General features: G+C 38.8%; 1 long non-coding RNA gene across 2 annotated transcripts in view; it reads right to left on the minus strand.

Annotated features, from left to right (window-relative positions):
* Positions 1-332: 332 nt before the first annotated feature.
* Positions 333-14,841, minus strand: part of LOC133050950 (uncharacterized) — a 40,708-nt gene continuing 26,199 nt past the window's right edge. Inside the window, exon 3 of one of the 2 annotated variants that reach the window (XR_009691740.1) lies at positions 333-575. This is a non-coding gene — a long non-coding RNA (uncharacterized LOC133050950). The remainder of the gene's footprint in view (positions 576-14,841) is intronic. The other variant, XR_009691741.1, reaches the window with a different exon arrangement.

Consider the following 14,841-nt stretch of genomic DNA (forward strand, 5'->3'; position numbering starts at 1 on the left):
TCTTGTAAGGCTGCCCTGGTTGTCAGTTTTAACCTAAATTCCCCTAAATCAAAATAGGATCGAGGTGTGAAGAAATCTATCCCTCTCCACAGATGCCTCGTAGTGTCCCATGTTGGCTTTAAATTTGTGTAAGACAATACATTTCATAATCTGTAGTCACTTTAAAAATAAACATTTCTTGCTTTATAGGGGGGTAATGTGAGAAAACTAAGTTCTTTTCCCAACTTTGGTGAAGAACACAGGAGTGTTACCAAGCAAAGGGCTTGATGCCAAGTGAACATAGAAGCCAATATTACAGCATCAGCTTTTGAGAAAAAACTTTATTGCTGGCAAGGAGACAGAAGGCACAGTTCATATCTATGTCCCAGATCTGGGTTTTGGTCAAACTTCTCTGAATTAGAGGAGGAGGGCTGTTTTGTGGAAGTGCTGGCAAACAGGTTGCATTGGAGGGCTTAGAACTTGGCCCTTTAGAGGAAGGTATGATAAAGGTACTTCAGCACTGGCTCTTCCTGGACATCAGACCGTTCACTTCTGAGGAGATTCTGACATTCAGATCATTTCCAAGTTCTTTGGCTCTGTGAGGGTGGAAACATTGGCATTGTTTGAGGCCAAAATATCTCCTCTGTGTGTGCTTCGGCTACATGACTGATGGTTTTCTGTTGTCTCTGAAAAACAACTCAGTATCTTGTTAGAAAATGGACCAGTTTAGGACTGGTTCTAAGGTTACAAAAGGAACCTCTGGTCTTAAAATTGATTTAATTAGCTGAAGTTGCTCACCCCGGGAACCTCCCACTTTCTCTCCCTATATGATAGCACTTTCTGGCTTCACACATGAAAAGATAGCTGGGAGACTATCCCTGAGACATCATCTCCTTGGCTACTACATTGGTACCACTTTTCTTCTGAGTGAGTTTCAGTCAGATACACGTATCCCTAAAATAATGGAATAAGTGGCCTCTTTCTTTATACCATTCTCCAAATTGACACCTAATGAGATACAGATTTCTCCTATAGAAGCAAATCATCAGTTTTAGAACAAGAATCCTGGTTATGCAACCTCCCTCAACCACACAAGGAACTGTCTTCAAGGCAGCTGGCTAAGAGTTGAAGACCCAGATGCCCATAAACTCTCCTGCCTTCCTGACTACATGAAAGTTTATTAAAGCAAATTTTAGCAATTGGCTGAAGGAAATAAAGTGTAATCATAGAAGAACTTGAAAAGGTTATGAATACTATATCACTTGGAGAAGGAAATGGCAACCCACTCCAGTATTCTTGCCTAGAGAATCCCATGAACGGAGGAGCCTGGCAGGCTACAGTCCTTGGGGGTCACAAGTATCAGACGCAACTTAGCAACTAAACCACCACCACCACTCTGTCAAACATCAGGTTTTAAGTGGATGTTCTTCCAAACATTCAAAGATTAGGAAAACTTTATATTAAATATATAGGGTGTAGAAAAGATAGAAAGGGTCTTAACCCATTCTCAAGGCTAATTAACATAATTTTCTAGTTTCATAACACCTATGTACATAGATATGAAAGTACTAAATAAGATATGGATAAATCTAATATAGCACTTTATTAAAAAGGACAATACACTTACATAGTAAGGTTTTTCTAAACAATGGAAGGCTGATTCACTTTTGCTCATTAGCAAGTCTATCAGTGCAATTTTAGTAAAATCAATATAGTAAATTAATGTGTATATATATATATTCTTACATAATCATCTCAGTCTATGTTACAAAGGATTCGATTCCTAAGCATCCCATTTAAGATTGTAACATCAGAAGTAATCCTTCTAAAATCAAGAATAAGCACAGAGATGTTCTATCCATAGCACTCTTTAAATTTGTGGTGCAGGTCCTCACCAGTATAATTAAGTGAGAAAAGGAATTTAGAGGCATGTATATTTGAAAGTGATCCAATCCTAGACCTACCTGTCCTCAGATCCTCTCCTATCATAGGTGGGCCAATCTCTGCAGATTGGTTCCTTTTCAGCTGGTGTCCAGCTAAATCCAAAAGATGGCAGGAAGAGTAGGAGACTGATTGGATGGTGGGGAAAGGGAGAAGCCTAGGTATTTCTCCCACCTCCTTTCAGCCTTGTACAACCTCTCTGGCAGCAGCTTTTCTCCTACATGACTCCCACTGCACTGCCCCACAAGCTTCCAGTTTCTTGAGGGTGACCTGGTCCCTAGGCTCCATTAACCCTGCCTCTTCTCTTTATCTTTTCAGTCTAGTAATGGGGCTTCCTGCCATTAATAATTTTAAGGTCCCTTCACCTCTGTAACCACTTTCTTGTTTCAAATTCCATTTATGGTAAATACTTAAGTGGCTTCTATCTTCCTGATAAGAATGGCCGTACAAAAAGCTGTGTTTGTAAGTTCTACAGTTTTCTTCTAGACTATCCAAATGAATCAAATGAAAAACTGTTGAATCCAGTGTGAAAATTTAGGAAGCCAGTGATACAAGCTCAACAACAAAAATAAAGTTTATGTATCAACAATATTAAATCAGAAAACATAATGGAAACATTTGTTCCATTCAGAATCATAGCAATTAAGCTCATTAATACCTGAGAATAACACTCAAAAGAAATATGTAAAGCCTACATAAAGCAAACTATCAAACTTTATTGCGAGGCAGAAAGGTAGATCTAAATATAAAGATACATCATGTTCCTGAATGTGAAACTTCTATAGTATAAAGCTATCATTCTTCCCCAGTTAATCAATACATCTGGGCGATCCTAATAGAATAGTTTGTAGGACTTAAAAATCAGATTTAAAAGTTCATGGTGACAAAGCACAAGATTGCCAAAAATATTTGGAGAGAGAAGAACAATGAGAGAGGATCAATCCTCAGTGCTATTAAGACATACAATAAAGCTATGGTTTCTAAAACAGTGTAGCAATGCCAATAGGGGTAAAATAGTCTAGAAAATTGTGTGTGTGTGTGTGTGTGTGTGTGTGTGTAACTAAGAATTTCCAAATCAATAATTGAAACAAATGACTACTCCTCTAGGAAAAGATAAAATTAGATCCCTATCTCAGAACTTATGCAAAAGTTAATTTCATATTGTCTAAAAAGTAAACTATGAAAAGAAACTTAATAGAACAAAATATAAAGAATTATTTTTATTTCAGTAGGAAAGATATTCTGAATTGACATATAAAGTCCAGAAGCCATGAGAAAAGATTGACCAATACATGATACATACATATATAAGATTTTAAATTCTGTATTAGTAAAAGATACATATAATATTAAAGAGAAGCAAGAGTCTTAGAGAAAATATTTATAACATATATAACAAATAATTGCTATTACAATATTTAAAGGACTCTTGCAAATCAATAAGAAAAGATCAACAATCCAACAAGAAAATGGGCAAAAGATATGAATGATCAGTACACAAAAGCACAAATAGTGAGCATAAGAAATTATTCTCTGCTTCTTGAGTAATCAGAGAAATATATACTAAAGCAGCCATAAATTTTTATTTCCCTAAATGTTTCCTAACAAACATTTAAAAGGTTGGTAACTGGAAGTTGTGGAGAAGATACAAGAAAACATGCATTATTATTATATATTGTTGATAGGAGTAAAAATTGGTAATTATTAGTGTTTTAAAAGGTAATTATTAGTGTTTACCTCATTTGTGAACTGGCATAAATGTCCTTAATTTATAGGACAGGGTGAGGATTAAATAAGACAATATTTGGACACTGCTTTAGCCCACTTCCCTTATGACCAATTAACAAACTGGGTTTATTAATTTGTTCATTCAAGGTAAGTGATGATAGCCTTACTAAGTCACAGCTGTCTCACTCCTTGCCCCCAGTTGGAATTTCACTGATAGCCTATGGCTTCCCAGTACCTAGCTCAGTGCTTGGCATATAGAGGTGATTAATAGTGATAATATACAAGAATAATAATAGCTACTATTATTATTGAAAGTCTAACATGCCCCTACCAGTCACTGTACCAGGAACTTTATATATTTACACACACAAACACAAATAATTGCATGAAATCCTTCTTTATACCCTATAGAAGGGGGTTTGTGACAGTCTGTGTGTTGTTCACCAGGTCTTTCCCACTCTCCGTGATAGTAAAGCAATTCCTGGTCCCTTGTGGTTGAGCGGGCCAGTGACTGATTCTGGCCAGTATGTTATGAGCAGAAATGATAAAAATGCCCCTCTAGATCTCTTTTTTCCTCTCCCATAGCAATGGGAAATGTTTGAAATATTGGCTTCTCTGTGGTTCTGGAGGACAGCCCATGTAGTATAGAGAACTCAGCCAGCAGTGATGGACATGTAGCTTAAGAAGGAAACAAACTTTTGTCATTTCAGGCTACTGAGATATGGGGGTTCTTACCCCCAAATGTATAATGTAATCTATCACTACAGTATTATTATTTAAAATACATACAGATAAGAAAATTGAGTTTCAAAAATATCCAACAGAAATATAAAGAAAATTTCCAAGGTCATGTAATTAGTTAATAATAGAATCCAGATTATAATTCATATATATCTGACTCCCAAGCACTTGACCTTAACCCTTAATCTATAGAGGTTCTCAATGACTGCTGAATGGATATATGAATGAATAAATGAGTAAAAAGGAAATTTATTTTGTAAAAAGGAAATTTATTTTATAAACTTGGATATACATACTATTTTAGTATTACACTCTGGATATATTCTGCATGCATCATCACTGCCTAGATCTGATTCTAAACATAGCTACTATCAAGCAAACAATCCCTCTGTATTCCACTTGACCTAGGGAACCAGAGAATGGAGGGAGAAAAGAAAAAAATCAGAGAAACTATACCAGACATCTTGCCTTCTGACTTACCCCCAGAGTAAGCCTTGACTTTGACTTGCCCAGCCTGATGTAGAAACTGCTCCAGTGGTACCAACACAGTTCTCATGAGCTTAATCTATGTGCTATAGTAATCACTGTCACAAGAAATTTGGAGGAACATGCTCTCCTTGTAGTTACCAAAAACAAAAGCTGTGATATCAGAAAATAATAGTCTTATAATATGTGCAGATAATTCACAATACCAGCAACCATACAGGATACTAAAAATCATCCATATTTGATAAACAATCAAAATCTAAGGCTCTTTTTGACTAAATAATGAGCTGACAATGAGTAAACTGTCAGATTTTATCATTGTGCCACTGGTTCAATACTGTGAAAAACTTTTTGAAAACACCTTCCAATCATTATGTGCTTATGCTTTGACCACATCATATGGGAAGGTGTCCAGTGAGTTCAGCCCAACTCTCTTGGGCTGAATTATGTCTCCACAAATTTTACGTGTTAAAGCCCTAACCCCCAGCACCTCAGAATGTGATGTTATTTGGAAATAGGGTCATCATAGATGTAATCAATTAAGTTAGGACAAGGTCATATTGAACCAATATGACTCCTTATACAAAGCAGAAATTTGGACACAAACATACATATTCAGACAACACCATGTGAAGAAAAAGGCAGAGACTGGGGTAATGTTTCCACAAGCTTAGGAACAACAAATATTGCCAGTTGACGACCAGATGAGAGAAAGACATGAAATAGATTCTTCTTCATAGTTATTAGGAAGAACTAACCCTGCCAACATCTTTTCTCTGATTTCTACTTTCAGAACTGTGAGATGATAAATTTCTGCTATTTTAAGCCACCAGGCAGTGGTATTTTGCAGTAGCAGCCCCAGGAAACTCAATACAGATATTATTACATAAAATTTCAGGTCATGTTGGTTTTACAATCATAATTGAGAAAGAAAAAGGACAGCGTCTTACCAATCCTAACATTGAAAAGACGAAACACTTAGAGTCTTTCATCTTGAAAATATCATGTACACTTCCAAGGACAGCTCTGTACACATCAATTGCAAACATTCTTTAATTTACTCAAATTGCCTATCTTTACCACAAGGAAAACACAGCTGGCATCCTCAGAAACTATGATAGAGTGAAAGTAATTGGGTAAAGAGTTCTAAGTAATGGATTTTATTTTTTTATGCCCCTTTTAAAGTAAAAATTTACATCTTAGTTAAGATTTCCATGTTTATTGAGTGTATCTTTAAATTAGATACCAAATTCTAATGGAAAAATAAATATGTTTTTGTTACCTTCTAGACAGATGTGGGGGAAAAAAGAGAAACAATTCTTATAGATTACCTAGGACTACTTACTGTCCTATCCCTCTGAATCCAAGCAGGACCTCGGGGGGGACTTGCAGGTTTACAAAAGCCCATAGGCCTTCCCCAAGTCCCAGAGAGTAGGCTCAAACAGTTAATGATTAGGACAAGAGTCACAGGACTCCTGGGGCTTCCCAGTTGGTGCTAGTGGTAAAGAACCCACCTGCCAATGCAGGAGACACAAGAGACATGGGTTTAATCCCTGGGTCAAGAAAATCCCCTGGGGGAGGGCATGACAACCCACTCTAGTACTCGTGCCTGGAGAATCCCATGGACAGAGGAGCCGTTTTGAGAATTTACTGCACCACCTCATTAGCTGCAATCTTAGCAAAGAGTCAGACATGACTGAAGAGGCTCAGCACTCACACAGGAACACACTCCCGGTTTCTCCTGAATGGATATAGAAACAATTGATGGACACCTCTGAGCTGTTCTGCAGAAACTAACACCCGCTCCGGTAGAGGATGGTGATTATATGCTGACCCCAGACTGGCTGGATCCAGAAGATTGATGATTGAGGTTCCCTAAACATCACCCTGTTAACTCACCACCAACCAGTCCGAAGAAAGACCACCAGCTGATCACCATCCTGCAATCCTCTCCCCAGTGTTGTTTTTAAAAACCCTCACCTGAAAGTGAGTTTAGGTCTTTTGAGCTCGAGCTGCCTGTTCTTGCTTGGTGTACTGAAGTAAACCTTTACTTTGCAGCAGATACCCACTGTTGGAGTGTAGCTTTCTGTCCTATGCCCACAGAAAGGTGAAAGCAGGGTCTTTTATTATTCATAACAAGTTCCCCTTTCAACCACACCTGAATTTTTTGTTAATGAAGTGACTTTTGGAAAAACCTCTATGAATTGGCAGTTGCCAGGAATCCAACCTAGTGAGTTGAGAGTTAGAACTTTCAGCCTCACCACGTGAGCCCTGGGAGAGGGTCTGGAGATTGACTTAAACAGCAATGGCCAATGATTTAATTAATTATGCTTAAGTAAAGGAATCTTTATAGAAACACTAGACAGAGGGATTCAGAGAGTTTCAGGTTGCTAAGAGGGTGGTGTGCTCCGAGAGAGCTCTGTACCCCTTCCCCAAGACCTTGCCCTGCACATCTCTTCATTGCAGCTGTTCCTAAGTTGTATCCTTTGTAATAAAACAGTAATCTAGTGAGTAAACTATTTTCCTGAGTTCTGTGAGCCATGTTTAATTATTGAATCTGAGGGGACGGTCATGGGAATTTCTGATTTACAGTCAATGAGAAGCACCTGTGACAACCTGGACCTGAAATTGAGATCTGAAGTGGGGGGAGGCAGTTTCGTGGTACTGAGTCTTTAACCTGTGGGGTCTGCACTAATGACAGGCAACAGGTGTCAGAAATTAATTAAACTGTAGGACACCCAGTTGGTGTCTTCAGAGAATTGGGGAAAGAGTTGGTGTGGTTAAAACCCCCACACATTTGGTGTCAGAAGTATTGTGAGAGAAGAGAAGACAAAAGGAGGTTTTCTTTTAGGACTCATAATTCTACACAGGGAGTCCAGGTGGCTCAGTGGTAAAGAATCTATCTGCTAAGCAGGAGACGCAGGTTTGATCTCTGAGTTGGGAAAATCCCCTGGATAAGGAAATGGCAACCCACTCCAGTATTCTTGCCTGGAGAATTACATGCACAGAGGAGCCTGGCAGGCTACAGCCCATGGGGTCACAAAGAGTGGGACAGGACTTAGCGACTAAACAACAATAATTCTGCATAAAGTGTAATTGAACAGTCAGCAGTTTTGCGATCAACAACAAATTCAGTTCTGTACTTCACAGAATACTGTGAGAAAGGAAAAACTTCTGTAAGAAAGAAAAAACAGTCTGAAAGAACTGTTAATGTAGAAAGATGCAGAAAGAACGAGGTAGTTACAGAGATTACACTTGGGTGAGCCATCCTTTCCTGCATCCCTTGCAGAGAAGCTGATCAGACTGAAAATGATTGATTAGTGAGAAGCTAATTAGTGCAAAAAGTTCTTTACCACATTCACTAAGCAGAGAAAAGGTTTAATTGGTATGGGCAGATACAGCATGCCTCTGAAATAGAAGTTCTGATCACTCATTTCAACTAATTGGCTATAAATGGAAGCTTGTTTCTTAAGTAATGTTAAAGACCAATTTAAAAAAAAGTAAATTGTAACTCATACAGATCCGAAAGTGAGCACATATTAAGGTTTTTTCTAACTCATTAATGGGTAAAATTCTATAATCTGTTCAAAGGAGAATTCAAAGAACAGACACATTGATAGATAAGGCATGTTGAAATGAATGTGGAAAAAGAGGCAAAACTAGCTTAGTTCTTTAATGAAAGGAAGAAAGTGAATTGAATTTCTATAGGACAGAGCTTGGAGAAGGAAATGCCAACCCACTCCAATATTCTCACCTGAGAAATCCAATCGACAGAGGAGCCTGGCAGGCTATATAACCCATGGGATTGCAAAAAGTCTGACATGGCTGAGTGACTAGGCACAGAACAGAGTTTGTATGTCTATAGACAAGAATCATTTTTTGTTGTATTGTTGTCTACAAATGTTGGAATTGTGAAATATTCCCCACAAAATCACTGTCAGATAACCTGGAAGGATATGCTGTAGACAATGTGTAGTTACCCACTGCAACACACATTTCCCACTACTATCCTAATATTTGGAGATATGCTTGAAAGATTTAGAAAATACACACAAAGCATGCCAATTCATTACTCTTCAAGCATTGTTTGAACAAGATTGCCAACATTTTAAATCTGCAACAATTAAAAGAATCATCCAAAGCAATAACAACCTCTGTCGTTGGTGGCAATTTGGCCTTCCCAGGTCTCAGAGCTGCACAGAGGTGGGCCATACTAGGTATGTTCACCCTAAGAATAATTCCTACCAAGGTGATAATTCTCTCTTCCCAGGGAGTTCAGTGCTCTATCCCTTTTCATAATTATCCTTGATAATATGTTGTTTAGTCACTAAGTCGTGTCTGATTCTTTTGCAACCCATGGAGTATAGCCTGCCAGGCTTCTCTGTCCGTGGGATTTCCCAGGCAAGAATACTGGAGTGGGTTGTCATTTCCTTCTTCAGAGAATCTTCCTAACCCAGGGATTGTACCCATATCTCCTGCATTAGCAGGTGGATTATTTTTTTTTAATTTTTTTATTTTTTAATTGAAGGATAGTTGCTTTACAGAATTGTGTTGTTTTCTATCAAACCTGAACATGAATCAGCCATAGGTATACCTACATCCCCTCCTTCTTGAGCCTCCCTCCCATCTTCCTCTCCATCCCACCCCTCTAAGTGGATACAGAGCCCCTGTTTGAGTTCCCTGAGACATACAGTAAATTCCTGTTGGCTATCTATTTTACACATGGTAATGTGAATTTCCATGTTACTCTCTCCATACATCTTACCCTTTCCTCCCATCTCCCCATGTCCATAAGTCTGTTCTCTATTTCTGTTTCTCCATTGCTGCCTGCACATAAATTCTTGTACCATCTTTCTAGATTCTGTTTATATGCATTAGTATATGATATTTATCTTTTTCTTTCTGAATTACTTCACTCTGTATAATAGGCTCTAGGTTCATCCACCTTATTAGAACTGACTCAAAGGTGTTCCTTTTTATGTGTCTGAGTAATATTCCATTGTGTATATGTACCACATCTTCTTTATTCATTCATCTGTCGATGGACATCTAGGTTCTAGCTATTGCAAATGAACATTGGGGTACATGTGTATTTTTCAGTTTTGGTTTCCTCAGGGTATATGCCTAGGATTGGGATTGCTGAGTCATATGGTAGTTTTATTGCTAGTTTGTTAAGGAATCTCCATACTGTCTTCCATAGTGGCTGTATCAATTCACATTCCCACCAACAGTGCAAGAGCGTTCCCTTTTCTCCACACCCCCTCCAGCATTTGCTGTTTGTAGACTTTTTGATGATGGCCATTCTGACTGGTGTGAAGTGATATTACATTGTCATTTTGATTTTCATTTCTCTAACAATGAGCGATATTGAGCATTTTTTCATGTGTCTGTTAGCCATCTGTATGTCTTCTTTGGAGAAATGTCTGTTTAGGTCTTTTTCCCACTTTTTGACTGGGTTGTTTTTCTGGTATTAAGTTGTATGAGCTGCTTGTATATTTTGGAAATTAATCCTTTGTCAGTTGTTTCATTTGCTATTATTTTCTCCCATTCTGAGGGTTGTCTTTTTACCTTGCTTATAGTTTCCTTTGCTGTGCAAAAGCTTTTTAGTTTAATCTGGTCCCACTTGTTTATTTTTGTTTTTATTTCCACTACTCTAGGAGGTAGGTCATAGAGGATCCTGCTTTGATTTATGTCATCAAGTGTTCTGCCCATGTTATCCTCTAAGAGTTTTGTATTTTCTCTTTTTACATTTAGGTTTTTGATCCATTTTGAGTTCATTTTTGTGTATGGTGTTAGGAAGTGTTCTAATTTCATTCTTTTACATGTAGCTGTCCAGTTTTCCCAGCACCACTTATTGAAGAGGCTGTCTTTGCCCCACTGTATATTTGTCAGGTAGATTCTTTACCACTGAGCCACAAGGCAAGCCCCTGAAACTCTTCAATAATTTATTTTAAAATGTCCTGTATTGTCCATTTAAATATTGAAAATTATGTCATTTGATGAGTCATCTTTATAAACATTCTTTAAATTTAACTTTATGGTTTGTTTTGTAGTGTTAAGTACGTCAAATTAATTACACAAGGAGGACATTAGACTGAAATGGTGGCCGATGTAAGCGAACTAAAACTTAAGCCTATCAAGGTTAAGAGATTGAAACCAAAGGACAACCAATCACAAACAGCCAACTAATTTTTAAGCCATGTTTTCCCTGGTGACCCATCAGTAAAGAATCCACCTGCCAATGCAGGAGACTCAAGTTCGATCCCTGGTTGGGAAGATCCCCTGGAGAAGGAAATGACATACGACTCCAGTGTTCTTGTCAGGATGATCCCATGGACAGAGGAGCCTGGTGGGCTACAGTCCAAGGGGTCACAAAGATCTGGACACAACTGAGCGCACACACATGCAGCCAAATAATTTCCTTTCCTAGCTTCCACACCTTCTCTATACACAAAGCCTTTCTCCTGGCTCCTATTGGAGGAGCACTCCTAACCATTACCATTCTGGTGCAGCCCAATTTGAATCAAATTTTATTCAGATAAACTCCCTAAAAGGTTAATGCCTCAGTTTATCTTTCAGTTCAGTTCAGTCAGTCAGTCAGTCATGTCCAACTCTTTGCAACCCCATGGACTGCAGCACGCCAGGATTCCCGGTCCATCCCCAACTCCTGGAGCTTGCTCAAACTCATGTCCATGGAGTTGGGGATGCCATCCTACCACCTTGTCCTCTGTTGTGCCCTTCTCCTCCTACCTTCAATCTTTCCCAGGATCAGGGTCTTTTCCAATGAGTCAGTTCTTCCTATCAGGTGGCCAAATATGCTGATGCTGGAGCTTCAGCTTCAGCATCAGTCCTTCCAATGAATATTCAGGGTTGATTTCCTTTATGATTGACTGATTGGGTCTCCTTGCAGTCCAAGGGACTCTCAAGAGTCTTCTCCAACACCACAGTTCAAAAGCAACAATTCTTTGGCACTCAGCTTTCTTTATGGTCCAAGTCTCATTTATCTTTAAACAACTGTTAACACTTCCTCTGCATTTTACATTTTACCTATATTTGTTTCATTACCTCTCTGAACATTTTGAATTTTAAATTAAATCACCCAAAGGCAAATTTATCTACTTGCTTATTTTAAACAACCTTAGAATGTTATCTTTCACTCAAGTTTTATGCATTTTTTTTCTGTTAACAAAGAGACAACAGGTCCAAAATGGAGTCACAGGTGCTAAACCCATGTCACCAAATCAACATTTAATACCTAACCTAACTGTAGATGCAACCTCCCTTAGGAGTGTAATCTTAATCAGCCAGTCTAGAGTTTCCTAGTCAGCACTAAGGAGGCAATCCCCTGATAGACTTTTTTCATCCTGTAGAGGAAGATGACTTTATCTGAAACAATCCATTCTTTTCCCCCTTCTGTCTATAAAAGTCTTCCATTTTGTGCAGTCCTCAGAATTTGTTTCTTTTTGCCACATAGGATATTTCCTGATTCTTGAATCACTGAATAAAGCCAATGAGATCTTCAAATTTCCTGAGTTGACTTTTTTAACTGATTGGCTGGCAGCAGTGGGATCAAAGGAGACTACACCAACTTTGGGACAATGGGAATCACTTGCATAGTAGCCATGAACCCTTTTGAGTTCTCTGTCTTCTGAGGTCCAGGTGTTAAGTTCCTCTCAGTTCTGAGCTTATCTGTCTGTGTCTAGCTCCCAGTTTAACTGGCTTTTCACAGTTCCCCATTTCTTGGGAACCCAAGCCCTTGGTTCTGTCCCTGATTCCACAGTGGGAACTACTGGTAGCAACTGTAGTCCCTTCCTTTTTTGGAATCAGCCCGAAGTTCTTCGCATCCTTTGGGGTCTGCTGGTTCAGTTCTTTTCTCAATCCCCAGATTCCACATTGGAATCTGTTGGTGGTAACTGGCCAGAGTCGGACTGGATCTGATTTAAACACTGGACTGGGTCCATCTTAAAAAATGGTTTGGGTCCAGAACTAAACCAAGGTCAGACTAGGTTTGTCTTGAGCAGAAGTGGGTCCAGTAAAAGACACTGCTAATGGGAATCTCAGAAGCTGGAAGGGAAAAAAAATGGGGTGCAGAATTGGTGAACCTTGGTTGAGCATTTCAAAGCTGTGAAGAGTGCTTGCCTGCTCACTCTAAGACCCCCGCCATGTTAGAGTAAGTTGGTTACAGAATGAGTTAAATTCACCTTAGGGTATCTGCAAACCTCAAGAAAATTTCTGTACAACAGGATACTCTGTGTGAAATCATGCACAATTCCCAAACCAGTGGCACATCCCTCTCAGATATTAGTTTGGCTCCAAGAGACCCAAAGGTTTAGCTGAAAGAGATAGAATCTTTAAATTCTAAAGAGTTAAGCATGCCACCTTCCAGAATACTTGCTTATTTTATGTCTAAGAATTAGAGTCCTAGAAGCAATAAATATCTACAAAATGGCAAAATATTATTAAAAACAGCCTAGAATCAGACAAGGTCATTATTTTGTGTCATGAGAACATAGCTTGGTAACCATCAGTTTGGAGGCCTCCCAAAATACTGAGACAGAAATGAGGGGTTGCATCCTATTTGTGGTTAGATATGGCTGGACAGAAACATGTGTTAAATTCCATTTGCAGTTAAGGGTCCTACCAAACTGTTGTCAGCACTCAGGGAAATAACCATGGCCATTATGAGGAATGTTTCAGTTAGATAAGATCATTTAGGAAGTGTGCTTGAAAGTTAAGGTTCTCAGATTAAGCAAGCAGAGTGGGATACCTATTTTAATTGGTATGCAGAAGCCTCCAAAAGTTTTCAGAATTCCAAAATAGCTTCATTAAAAGATTCATTGCAAAGGTTAATGAAAAATTAATGACATAAGAGGTACCTAAAAACAATAAGCCTGATGTAACTCCTACTGCTTCCCTCTATCCTCATTTATTTGAGTATTCATTCTAGTAATCTGTCTGAATTGCCTTTGGTAGTGATGGTGGTTAGTTGCTGAATTGTCTTTGCATGACTATAAACAAAAGTCCACCAAACTAATGACCTTAAAGACATCTCCATATCTACTCTTAAGGGAAAGGTCCCATATAGATGCCCCCTCCCCAATTTGATTTTATATTACAATGTGGGATTTTACATTTCAGTGTTTCAATTTTATGATTCAATGTTATTCTCCTAAACTTGTGACAAGGGAAAACAAAAATTAAAATGAAAGGAAAATGTTGCCAATTTCTGGTAGATACCAAAGCTGCAGATGGGGACCCAGGAGAACAAGCAGAAACTGACTAAGTGTGAGAATTATTACTAGAGTCAGCTCTCCTAACTGTATAGTACCCAATAGAAAGAGGAAAATGAAATATCTTTTGCATCCATCCTCTTTGGGGATGTCTCTAGAGTCCAAGGGAAACCATGTACCTCTGACTGGGAGGGGAACCCACACAGCTGGGACCCGAACTTGGCTAAAACCCAGTTTGGGACTTGAACCCATGGTCTTTTAGCTGAGCTCATACACTTGTTCTCAGAACTTAATGAAGCTCAGGCTCTTGATGTCACATGGCAGAAAGGATTCTCTGAGAGACAAAGTGAGAAGGAAGAATTGGATTCATTTAGAGAGCAACACTCCACAAATAGAGCATGGGTCATTTCAGAAGGAGAGACTGGCATTGAAATATGGTGTGGTTAGCTTTTTAATGAGTGGGAGGATTATTCCAACCATTCCAGGGAAGGACTGGAGAATTCCAGGAATTGGGCCACTGACCACTGTTTAGCCTTTGAGGATTGACCTCAGAACTTTCATGGCACTAGTGGGTGTGTTATGTAGCTTGCTGAAGTGCTGCAATGAATGTATATTGAGGCTCAACGTACAGTGGATTTCAACTTGTTTACCATCTTAGATTTATCTGGTTCTATCCAAAATCACTGCAGAGACTCTACTACAAAGCCACAGTCATCAAGACAGTATGGTACTGGCA

The sequence above is a fragment of the Dama dama genome, chromosome 33 (assembly GCF_033118175.1).
Source record: "Dama dama isolate Ldn47 chromosome 33, ASM3311817v1, whole genome shotgun sequence".
NCBI classification, from domain to species: Eukaryota; Metazoa; Chordata; class Mammalia; order Artiodactyla; family Cervidae; genus Dama; species Dama dama.